Raw genomic sequence first — 12,430 nt, forward strand, 5'->3', positions numbered from 1 at the left:
TTGACCCGCTCCCGAACGCAGCATATGACAGGAGCAAGACTCACAAGGTATGAAACGATAATTTTGGGCTCACCGAATGTGCAGCTGAAAAGGTGCACTACGTTGAATCCAGCAACCTTGCTTCCTGGAGAAAATGTTGAAATTGAGAACGCTGAAGACGTCGAGCATGACTGCCTTCAGGTGACTGAATTTTGTACAAAACCTCGACCAGACATCAAGGATACCAAGCTTGATGAAAATGACCAAATTCTTTTTGTTGATGGTTCATGTCTAAGAGATGGGATGGGGATTTTGAAAGCAGGATATGCTGTATGTACTGTAACAGGGGTCTTGGAAGCGGGATGACTTCAAGGAGTCTATTCTGCACAAGTAGCAGAACTTGTAGCCCTTACCAGAGCATGTCAACTGTCTGCATTGATGAAAGTCACCATTTACACTGATAGTCAATACGGGTTTGGGATTGTGCATGATTTTGGACAATTATGGTCGCAGAGAGGGTTCCTGACTTCTTCAGGATCTCCAGTGAAGAACGGGGAAAGAATAAGGGAATTGTTACATGCCATTCAAGTGCCAGCTGAAGTTGCAGTGGTAAAGTGCAGTGCTCACACGAAAGGACAGGACTATGTGTCTCTGGGAAATGCATATGCAGATCAAGTCGCAAGATTTTGTGCTCTGAACTGTATATTGCTAAGGGATGATTGGAATACAATAAGTGAACCAGAACTCGAACCAGCTGAAGCGTTTGCCTTGAAGGTTGTAGATACAATAGAGGAATTGAAAGCATTGCAAAATAATGTCAGGGAGGATGAAAGAGATTCCTGGATTAAATCACAATGTATAAAGAGACAAGACGAGTTATGGGTTTCACATGAGGGAAAATATGTTTTGCCAAATAGTCTCTTATCACAGCTTGCGCGGTTCTATCATGGGCAGGCTCACCTAGGGAGAGATGCCATGATAAGATTGTTCAAAACTGATTGGTTTAACCCCAGATTTCGCCAAGCTGCAGAAGCAGTTTGCCATCGATGTGTCACTTGCCAGCAGATGAACCCAGGGAAGGGAACAGTTGTGAGCGCGAGTCACATTGGTAGGGCAAGCGGTCCTTTTAGCCGCATGCAGATGGACTTCATTGAGATGCCTGTGCATGGGGGTCTGAAATATGTGTTGGTGATTGTGTGCAATTTTTGGCACTGGGTTGAGGCATACCCCACACGTAGAAATGACAGCCTTACAGTTGCCAAGCTATTGTTGAGGGAGTTGATACCACGTTTCGGATTCCCGATCTCTTTAGAATCAGATAGGGGAAGTCACTTCAATAACGAGGTGATAAAGTTACTTTGCGAAGCACTGAACATTGAGCAAAAGCTGCACTGTAGCTATCGCCCTGAAGCATCAGGACTGGTGGAGCAGATGAATGGTACGCTGAAATCGAGAATGGCAAAAATATGTGCATCGACAAATTTTAAATGGCCTGACGCATTGCCCTTAGTGCTAATGTCAATGAGAAACACTCCTGATAGAAAGACTGGATTGTCTCCGCATGAAATTCTCATGGGCAGGGCTATGAGACTTCCTGCAGTTCCCGCAAATATGCTTTTGAATATTACGGATGATATGGTGTTAGACTACTGCAAAGGACTGGCTGACGTGGTTCGCTCTTTCTCTCACCAGGTGGAAGCGACCACCTTGCCACCGATCCAAGGTCCAGGACACGCACTGAAAGCAGGTGACTGGGTCGTGGTAAAGAAGCACGTGAGAAAATCGTGTTTGGAACCCCGTTGGAAAGGCCCTTTCCAAGTGATCCTGACGACAACTACCGCTGTGAAGTGTGCGGGGGTTCCCAACTGGATTCACGCCAGTCACACAAAGAAGGTGTTGTGTCCCACAGATGAGGAAGTTGAAGCGCTGAAACTACCAATGCCTGATAAAGCAGTGCCGAGTGCTGAGACAGAACAAAAGCGAACTGAAAGCGAACAAGCAGAAGCAGGAGAGAAAGAAATATTCTCTGACGACGAAGACACCAACTCACTTGGGGGAAACCAAGTAGAAAGTTCAGACAGCGACGCAGAAGCTGCAGGTGACAAAGATCCTGAAGCAGCTGAGGGTAGCAAAAAGCCTGAAGCAGCTGAAGGTGACAAAGAACCTGAAGCAGCTGAAAGTGATACAGAGCCTGAAGAAAGTAACGGTGACGAAGGGCTCAAGAAAGGTGAAAAAGCAGGAGAGCCTGATCAGAGGAGGGCTTTCCCAGAAGCAGACGACACAGAAAAAGAAAAGGAGAACGTGATCGGTTCCCCGGAAGAAGGGGATAAGGGAGAAAAGAACGAAAAGGTTCAAGCTTCCACAGAAAAGATCGCAGGTCCATCAAATGGACATGGTGCAAAGAGAAGACTGAGTATCTCACCAATAAAAGAGAAGGGGAAAGAAAGTTTGAACGAGGGAGGAAGGCCGAAAGTGAAAGAGAAAAGAAAGGAAGTGACTGTTGTGGAACAATCGTCAAGTGAGGAAAAAGACTTGACAAAAGAGGAAAGTACCAGAGAAGCAGAGTCGAAAAGAGAAGCAAAATTGAAAAGGAAAAGGATACCGAACAGAAGGTATTCCGGTCCTGAATGGGCATATGCAGTAAATGATGATTGGACTGACGAGTTTGTATCTCTAAGCATCGAGAACGAAGAAGAAGAAGAGATACCAATAGAAAAGAAAAGTTTCATAGACTCTGTCGATTGAAAGAGTAAATGATATTGCTTGCTACAATATAACGTGAAAGAAACAACCAGCTGAGACATTGCTAAACCGGATGAGACTTGCTAAACTGATAAAGACTGAGTTATTGCCGAATTGAGACAAATGCTGCTAACCGATAAGTGACTGGCCTTTTGAAGAAGACGGTGTGAACATTGCGCTTGTTCAGCTTTGTAACTGAATTGCTAAATAGTTTCATTTATAGGTGCTTCTAGCTCTCTGATTCTATACAGATCATGACGCAATACAATAGAAAGAAATATTGTAAATACGTGTGTATAGGCTTGGTAGTAACATGTGTAATAATAATAATGGCAATTGTGTTTGGAATGCATGGAAAGGGTGAGAATGAGACTATTGCTGCTTCTACCATTGCTCCTGTTACTGTCACTGAACTAACACCATTGAAAAGACTGGCATTGGATGAGAGACTCTTGCATGATAAGAAAGAGCTTTCGTATAACGTTTTCTATCGCTTACTAACAGAGTATGTTGAGACTATGGATGCGAAGGATTGTTATGTGTGTACACAGATACCGACATCAGTAAAGGAAGGGGTGACTTATCACCACATGCCTCTTACATATGGGATTACATGTAGTATAGTAATGTCTAGGTTTTATGGTCAATCTAACATACAGTATTTTTACTCGAATTATGATGTTACCTTTGCTTATGTTCCTATAATAGCGCAGCTAAACCAGACTGCAAAATATTGGGATTATAAAATTATGGGGGAATTTTTCGAGCCAATGCAACCTTTTGAAACGGCTCATGCTCATAGGGAGAACCTTACTTGCTCAGTCTCTGCTGTAGAAATAAGCTTTTTAGATCACACAGATGATAGAAGGGCTCAAATGAAAGCGAAATTAGAAAAGGAGCTACATAAGAGGACTTCAGTAGATAATTATGATTTTGCTGCTATAAAAACACAAGGGAAAATAGCTTTAGATGCTTGGCATGTAGGGAAGTTTTGTATATATCGAGGTGAATCTTATTATGACAATATTTTTGTAGGAGCGAGTGAGTGTAAACATACGTTTATTTTTAAGGCCAAATGGACATTCATGATGAACGGACTTGACCCTGTCATTCCAGGTGTGTATTACATTTGTGGACATAATGCTTATTATCGTCTTCCAAAGGGATGGTGGGGGAGATGTTATTTGGGTATAGTGTTCCCAAAGGTTTATCAACTGGATGACGTATCGATGATTCAAAAGACATCTGGATCTCATAGTATCCAGAAAAGAGAGACCGCAGCTGCTGTGGTAGGTGATATATTTGGAGCCATGATTCCTTCATTGGGAGTTGTGCTGAATTCCATCAAGATACGAAAGTTGTCTACTATAGTGGATAACATGTTGACAAAGTTTTCAGGTGCTATAATCCTGATAGATGCTGAGCTTGCAGCGGAAAGAGCTATGACTCTTCAAAATAGGCTTGCTTTAGACATTCTTTTAGCAAAGGATGGAGGCGTTTGCAAAATGATTGGTGCACGTCACTGTTGCACCTATATACCGGATAATAGTGTGAAGATTAAAACTATGCTTGCTAATCTAACAAAAGAAAGTGCAGACTTGAAAGAACTGAAAGAACCAGGAGTGTGGGAGAAGGTTGGAAAGGGAATAGCTTCAGTGGGACATTGGATTGGGGGAATTTGGAATGGAATATTATTGAAAATAATAGAAGGAATATTAATAGTAATAATTTGTGTATTTGGAATTTGGGGAATAAAAAGGGGAATAATAATGATTATGGAAAGAATTAAAAGAAGAAAGGAGGAGAAAATTATGAAAAGAATGGCAGAAGAATACAAAGCGCAAACTAGGGGTACTAAAAGGAAAAGGGAACTGACAGAATTTTAATGGAATAAAATTTGTGGGCGTGGTTTGGTGTGATGACAAGTAGTCATCAGAGGAGGGATTGATGAAGCAGAAAATGAAGGTTTTGATTTATTAACGCTTAAACGTAGTGCTGAAATAATCATGTGTGACATTAACTGAATTAATAAAGATTGTACGGGGACAAAATGTGCCCTCAGAGTAGTTTGCCATCATTTATACGCGTGCTTTATATAACGTGGTGTATTAGAATTGCACTAATCCGACATAATCATAAACGTATGCTACGATTTGCTTGTTTGAAATACTTTAGCTTAGCATTACTTTAGCGGAGGCTTTGGCCTAGTTGCCCGGTCTCACGGTTTAGATGCTCGTATTTTTCCACTGTGCTAATAAACGTGTATTTTTGCTTGAAGCTGTACTTTTCCACAGAAACTGTTCACATGCTTATCTTAAAGTTAGTGCCAGCCTGGCATATTTTCTCTTTAATTCAAGGTCGACTTGCAGGTGCGGACAATGGAGGCTCTGAGAGTAAGCTAATTGGGAGACAATGTTGCGATTTGCGTACCCATCTCCAAGGATAATGTATGCTTAAGTAAAAGCTTGAGAACTGTCGTTTTTGATTGGTCAATTTGAAGCTAACCTATGAACCCTCCAATGGAGACCCTACAGGACTTGAACTGTTGTCTATAAAACCCAGGTGCACGAGAAGAAGGTAGCCATTATGCGCTATGATTGCCATTGGGAGTATTACTCTCTATCATCGGACATCCTGCCATTTTGACTTCGTAGCTATTATGGCCCACTTTGCTGCGACGCCATTTTGAGAGACTTTGATTCTTTCTCTAATTGAGAGAAAGAGACTTTAAATGATTCTTGCCCTAGAGACTGTAACTTTGATTTGATTCCTTTGCATGAAGTAATAGTTTTATCTTGCCGCCGTGAGGCATTTGCCCCGTCCACCCCTGCCCCTTTGTCCCGTCCCATGCTGATCGAGAAACGGTACCCATGATGACTGAAGAACGGTACCTGTGAGACGAAGACTTCCTTGTATGCTGATCGTAATTGGTAAATATGAAAGGAAATTGTAAAATTGCATTGTGTTTCTTTTAGGTAACCAACTGCTGATTTTTGGTAAGATCCCTAGTTAGGAGTTTTCTAAATTAATGTTGCTAAATTGTTTTTTTGCATGAAGTCCCACATGCCGATGCTAATTTGAGGTTAGACGAGGATTCCATATGTCGCACGATGCAATTTGAGATCTTGTTATGCTGACTAAATGTATGCAATTAGTTCATTACAGATTATCGTATTAGTGATTTGCATTGCTATTATCGAATGCCTTGTGATTCAAATGCTTCATAGATTACACTTGTTTCGACGTTATGGACAGCTATTAATGTTCATATATGTTTATCATTTGGTGTTGAGACACATTTATATTGTGCTAGCTTTGTTAATATAGGGAAATAAAATTCACTAACTTCGCAATAAACTGGTGTGATTATTCCTGACTGAAAGGTCAGGGTTCGCCGAAATGTATTCTGGATTAATTGTTAAGTGTTATGTTGTTCAAGGTGTTGCTTATGTTCGTTATTGATTATTGATTTTGATGAGATTGATCGATTAAGAGTACGGAGAGTTCCCACTAAGTCAAAAGATTCATCGGCCTAAAGAGCGTCCGAAACAGGTAAAATTATTACTACGGACCGCTCTATCACGCCCTCTCCTCATAGCACTGCAAGCCTGTCTCAGGTGCTGCTTTGGACAATTAGCGTTATCTCTGCAGTAGTTACTCCATCATTTGACCCATATCTGACAATAAAAGCACAACACGTCAGGTTGCCTGGCTTGTTCCCAACAGGCCTGCGAGCCCAGTTGTCGTTTTTAAACAGCCCTATTAGTGCGCCGAGACAACAGCGACCAATAACAAACAGTAACTCGACACCCGGGCGTGTTGAGGGCAGACGGCAGCCGGCGCCAAGGAGAGATGCTTGGCTGCGACGGAGACGGGCAGGAAGCAATGGGCGAGGAGCCTTATCCGCCGCTAATGGCTGCTATCTCTGAGATTAAAGCCCGGCCTCCCCTGGAAAACCACCCTGGGTCCATATCTGACCAATCAGGGCCCTCTCTGATTCTCACAACTGCACTCTGTCCAAGGAAGGGAAACTCAGGATGAGCCAAGGCAGAGGGTCACATTTTCGGTGTAAACGTCCACCCAGACGTGTGTTTGTACTTTGTTTGTTTATATATCAGTCATAGCTATTTGTATAGCGTTTTAAATCTCAGAGATCTAAGCACTTGTTTCTTCCGCTTCCAGTTTTGTTTAAATAGTAGCACTTATTACCGGCTTTTATTTTCTGAGCACTCTATTTTTTCACAGATAAGGAAACTGAGAAACTGGGCGGTGAAGTGATTTTCATAGGATAATATAATTTGGACGATCGGAAACGCGGGAAATAGATTTGATGTCTCTCGCATGCGAAGTCATGCTTTATCTACCAGGCCACGTTTGCTCTCATTTATATAGCGCCACAAATCATTGCATGGTGGCTGTGTGACGCTCTGTAGTCCCTAATCTTTTAGACGTGGTGGTTCTGGCACGAGAGGATGACTATGAATGGTGGTTCCCAAAAATATATTTTTTAAAGTTTCTGCAAAATGTGTATTTATTTGTGAGTTTCGTCTGCTCGTTCAACGTACAGTCCACAGGATAGCGCATGTTAGGAAGGGAAGTAACTCAGAGAGAAATGTTATAGAAGGCTGTGGCTACGTACAGCTTGTCCACGTACAGCTTGTCCGTCCGTATGGTGTGGAGAAATGTATCATCATGGGCCCTGCTATTGTGAACATCCACCCTACTACTGCATTCTGCTTCCACGGTACGGCTTTCGCTTCGTGATACAACTAGACCTCAGATTATGTGGTGGAATATAATCAGACCCACTGAAATTATGCGGCAATAAGGTGCTTAATTATTCAGCTCGGTTGATTAAATTAAGGGGCTTGTGAAAGACACAGTATTCTGCACAATCCAGAACAATCTATTGCAATATTTTTAGGCCTGCCGATTTTCCCCACCAAAGGGTTAGGCAAAAGAAATACGACATACCGCATTTTCCCGCTTGTGTAAAATGTTGCCAGTTAATGAATTATGGTTTGTGTTGTTTTATGATGATTCGCCGTAGTTTGCGCAGAACTGGGGAGGGTGGAGCGGCCCTCAAATTCAGTAAAATTCGATAAAATCAGTAAAATCCACCCATGATAAGCATTTGCAACAAACTAACGAATTAGTTGTGTGAGTGAAATTTCTACTGTGAACAGTTTTTGCGTTTTACATTTCGCTGAATGTTTCCCCTCCCGACACCGATATTTATTTTGTGATTTCACAATTTTAACGCATATTAACACTGTTGAGTCTGAGGTTTCATCTCATTAGTGCACGTCTAACGCTTGAATACTCTAGAAAGCAACGGAAATATGACCATTTAACCTTTGCAAGTGTTTTGCAACTGCAGAGCACCTCGCCTGCTGCTATTTCTCAAGGTACATTTTGATTTGTTTGAGCTCGAAACAACATCATTAATGGGACGTTTGCAAAGTATGCAGCAAATGGTGGGTTGTGTGGCAAGTGCGGCAAATCAAAATTACTTGGAACATTTTGTAGCCGCGGAATCTCCATAATTCCAGTGCCCTGCAATAAAGTGCATTTAAAAAACGTTTCAGTTACATCATTGACTCTGTGGGGATGAAACTATCATCTAATGGGCTACAGTACACAGTGTATCGATGTCACCAATGTACAAGAACATTTCTGGCCACAAAGAACCCTTCTACATATAGCGTTTAAATGCAAGGTCCCCCTGCACTTTTAAGTAGGAGGGTGCACGCCTTTCGTGTTGAACATTTTGTTTAGTTTACTAGTTATCTGCAATGAGAATCCAAATTGGCACTATTTCCGTTTGCGTAATTACGCAATAATTGTGGAAAATGTATGCTTAATTACTCGGAATGCAAAACCAGCCTTTGTCCCTATATTTTGGGAGAATTACATCCTCGTGTCTGTCTTGAACTGGGGACGCATTTCGTGCTAAAAACCCCCCACTAAAAACAAAAGTGCTTGAAACAACAGCGGCCGACTTTCTGGTTGTTTCTAATGCTCCCGTGTGTTCCAGCTAATTTTGTTTGCCATGAACAGGGCATAACAGTGTAATTTCAGAAGTTTTCAATAACAAGTGGAACACAACATTATAGAAGTTACGCAAGATTATATCAATGTAAATGAAATTTCGCCCGACCAATTTTTAAGCGCTTTTGGAATTCGGGTAGATTTGTTTAAGACAATTCTGTGAACTGAGATGGGGGTCCCATATTCCGCCAGTGGAAGGTCCAGTTACTTCTTGTAAGTCCTTCCTAAAAAACATATACATTTGGTTAATCTTGTCTTGGCTGATGATGTTTGCTGACTTTCGTTTAGTAAACAGTGACGATTTCTCTGGATCTGCATTGTTACCCATGTGCAGTACTTAAAATAGAGGTGTGGGTACTAGTTACTCGAGAGTACCTGTTTGCTCCTGGGATGTGCTGGTACTCTCCCAATAAAAGTGTTACACACTTGCTGACAAGTGAAGATACTCTCCCAATAGAAAGTAATACACCCTTGCTGAGATGTACAGGTGTTCTCCCATTAAACGTATTACACCCTCGCTGAGAAGTACAAATACTCTCACATTAAAAAGAATACACCTTTGCTGACAAGTTCAGATACTCTCCCATTAAAAGTATTACACTCTTGCTGAGAAGTGTATATACACTCCCATTCAAGGTATTACACTCTTGCTGAGAAATCTAGCTACTCTCCCATTAAAAGTATCACACGGTTGCTAAGAAGTGTAGATAGTCTCCCATTAAAAGTAATGCACCCTTGCTGACAAGTGTAGATACTCTCCCATTAAAGGTATTACGCTATTGCTGAGAAGTGTATATACTCTCCTATTAAAAGTACTACACACTTGCTAGGAAGTGCGAGTACTCTCTCTTCTTAACTTAAACAAGTCCAGCTACTCAGTACCTGGCGGTACCTACACATAATCTATTTAGCACACCTGAATCCTCTGGAAACCATTCCCTAACATGACGAGAAGGTTTATGTTTTAGTAGGGTCTAGCTCTGTTGATCCAGGGTAGCGCTTTTTAAAACAAATCCCTGCACTGGGAATTTGGTTGTGGATCTGAAGTTTCGGATGGAAGTGTGTGGTTTGAGTTTTTCTTGGAGCATTGGCAGCAGAGAGATAGTTACCAGTGGGACAACAGGCCCAGAGGCCTGAGGGGCCCACTAACTCCTGATTAATGTTGTATTTTTCTACCTGACCAACATTTGGGGCTATTTTCATTTGTTGCACTGGGCCCATAGCACCCTCACAACACCACTGCTAGGCAGGTTGCTGCTCTTATGATGTTATGACTTAGTATCTGCGGTCTGAATTTGTGTACAGTTCAATTCTTTGCCAGAAGAATTATGTCAGAATTGGAAATGTGTGCATAAGTTAGGAGAAATGAGATGTGGCAACTTGAATTCTAGGCCTATGTAAAACAGATTGTCCAACCCGTGGGAAGTAGCCTGGAAGTAGTTGTGCTCTTTATTTTCACATTTGTTATTTGGAAAGCCAAATGAACTGCCTAAGTCCCGCACGTGCATAAATATTTCTGTACCACTCAACAATAAAGATTCACCTTTAAAGGCGCTGCCTATAAAGTCTAAGAGAGCTTATTTTATCAGCCTTGAATGAATGAGTGAATGGCGGAGCCAGCTAGGATTCCTACTCAGACTGCAGTCTGCACAACGACCCCGCCAGCAGGTGCTCAGATCGCTGAGCTATCTTGCCATCTCGAGGTGTGGCCACAGACTCTTCAGCCTGCACTGTCTCAGGGAGAGGGTCTGAGCCCCTCCTGGAATTACCTTGAGCTCCATGACTGATGATAAGGCTTGATGTGAAAACCTGCAGTGCGGCCACATGCTTCCGGGATAAAGACAGATCCGACTAAGCGAGCTAAATAGCCCGAAGCCCATGCAGTTGTGAGTATAAATTGTAGTTTTCAGCACGTGGCTCGAGTAGAAGTAGACTCTTGATTGCATTTCCACATTCATTTATAGCTCATGGGTGTTGAATTGCCAAGGAACATTACATTTGCCCTTAGGTTACAATGCATTTATTTTATATTGTATGTGTTTTACAGTTTTTGTAAAGCGCCGCGTACCCCGGACAGTCTCAGAGCGCTGTGACGGCGCATATTAAAATATTCATATTCATCTCCACATATGCGTTGGAGTCTGAGCGCTGGGACATCGGACTCAGGACACAAACACTTCGGAGCCAGCGTCGGTGAGTGATAAGTGCGTGCGTGCGGCGTGAACCGAGGATTCTTCCGCATTCTGTAATCTTTCTTCCTGAGTGGAAGAACGAGTTGCTATTAGATTCAGAACCTTCTGGTGAGTTTCCCCTCATATATTGTCAGTATGTTGTTATTTCTAAGCTTACATGCCCTACATTTTTGCGTTTCACATGGGGTAGATGTGTCTCCATTTAACTCCTCGAACCCACTGCCTCGTTCTCATGAACACCTGGATTAAAGACCACAGGTCCTTACAGCCACCAGTTTATCCACTCGTCTTCTTGGCACCGTATGTACATGTTGACTATTTGAACCACTGTGCCACAAATGTTTGCATTGTTGCCTCTTTTCTTTCAGTCACAAGCCAGAACACGACGTTCAAGGGCCAGAAGAAACTCGGTGGTCGCAGATTCCACTGGACACAATGGAGCAGGTATTCATACCTCAGTGTGAGGGGCCTGCAGTGTCTGTTCTTTCAACAAACCATGGAAACGGCTTGTGCCACAAACGGAACTATGTCTCCTGTCTTGGATAGAAGACTTTACCCTTACTCACCTCGATGGTGCCCTTAATATTGAACTGTGACACACGCCAAGCTCAAGGAGCAAGAACCTCTCTGCAACAGGTGCTGCACCCCCTGAGCAGGTCAGGTTCAAGATACAGTGGGGAAGATGTACTAATATTCCACTCATAGCAAGAAGAAACCAAAGTTGCAGCGTTGCGTTGCTCTAGAGCAGCGATCTTCAACCCAATAAACCCTCCACTCCCCAACCCCTGGAAAAAAGTCATCACAGTGGGAAAAAGTCATCGGGGCCCCCCTCCGTCTTTTTCACAGTTATTCTATTAAAATGGCAATGTTGAAATATGTCTAGAGGTAGTTGCAGTTATGTTACAGTTTTAAATATCCGATCAAATACATGATGCCAAACATGCCATTTTTAGGCAGGCCTTAGTAGCCTGTAAAAATATCCACAACAGAGTGATCATTAGAAATGGGGTGGGGATTTTGAAGAGTATTTGGAGTCCCTTCCCTTTTGGGACATACTCCGAGCTTGGATATGAAAGAGAAACATGTTAGTGATGGCCCATTACAGCGTGGTTTGCTGCTGCTCTATTTTTTTCAGCTTACAACAAAGCCCTGTTCCTTTGGCTGAACCCTGGCACCCCCCCCCCCCCCACTCCCGGAGTATTTGAAGCCCCCCTGGGGGGGGGGGGGGCGACCCCCAAATTGAAGACCTCTGCTCTAGAGGGAAAGAGGACGACAGTACAACATCTACTATGGTGTGGCGCTGGTGCTTTCCTACCAAGGGGATTCTCACTTTCAAGGGTCCTAGCGACACACGCACACACCTTTGTACCGTAGTGCAAAAGTGTATACATGATGCCTGTCATAGGTTCACCTATTCCAAACACTATGTTTACACTACATTGAAAACGTTTTTCACTTTGTATAGG

At 42.6% G+C, this 12,430-nt stretch overlaps 1 long non-coding RNA gene across 1 annotated transcript; it reads left to right on the forward strand.

Moving 5' to 3' along the window:
• Positions 1-10,612: 10,612 nt before the first annotated feature.
• On the forward strand, positions 10,613-11,786 carry LOC138266655 (uncharacterized). The gene is made up of 3 exons (XR_011199601.1): positions 10,613-10,658; positions 10,820-10,965; positions 11,333-11,786. It is a non-coding gene; the product is annotated as an uncharacterized lncRNA (long non-coding RNA).
• Positions 11,787-12,430: the final 644 nt, after the last annotated feature.

Source organism: Pleurodeles waltl, chromosome 11 (genome assembly GCF_031143425.1).
Source record: "Pleurodeles waltl isolate 20211129_DDA chromosome 11, aPleWal1.hap1.20221129, whole genome shotgun sequence".
Taxonomy (NCBI): domain Eukaryota; kingdom Metazoa; phylum Chordata; class Amphibia; order Caudata; family Salamandridae; genus Pleurodeles; species Pleurodeles waltl.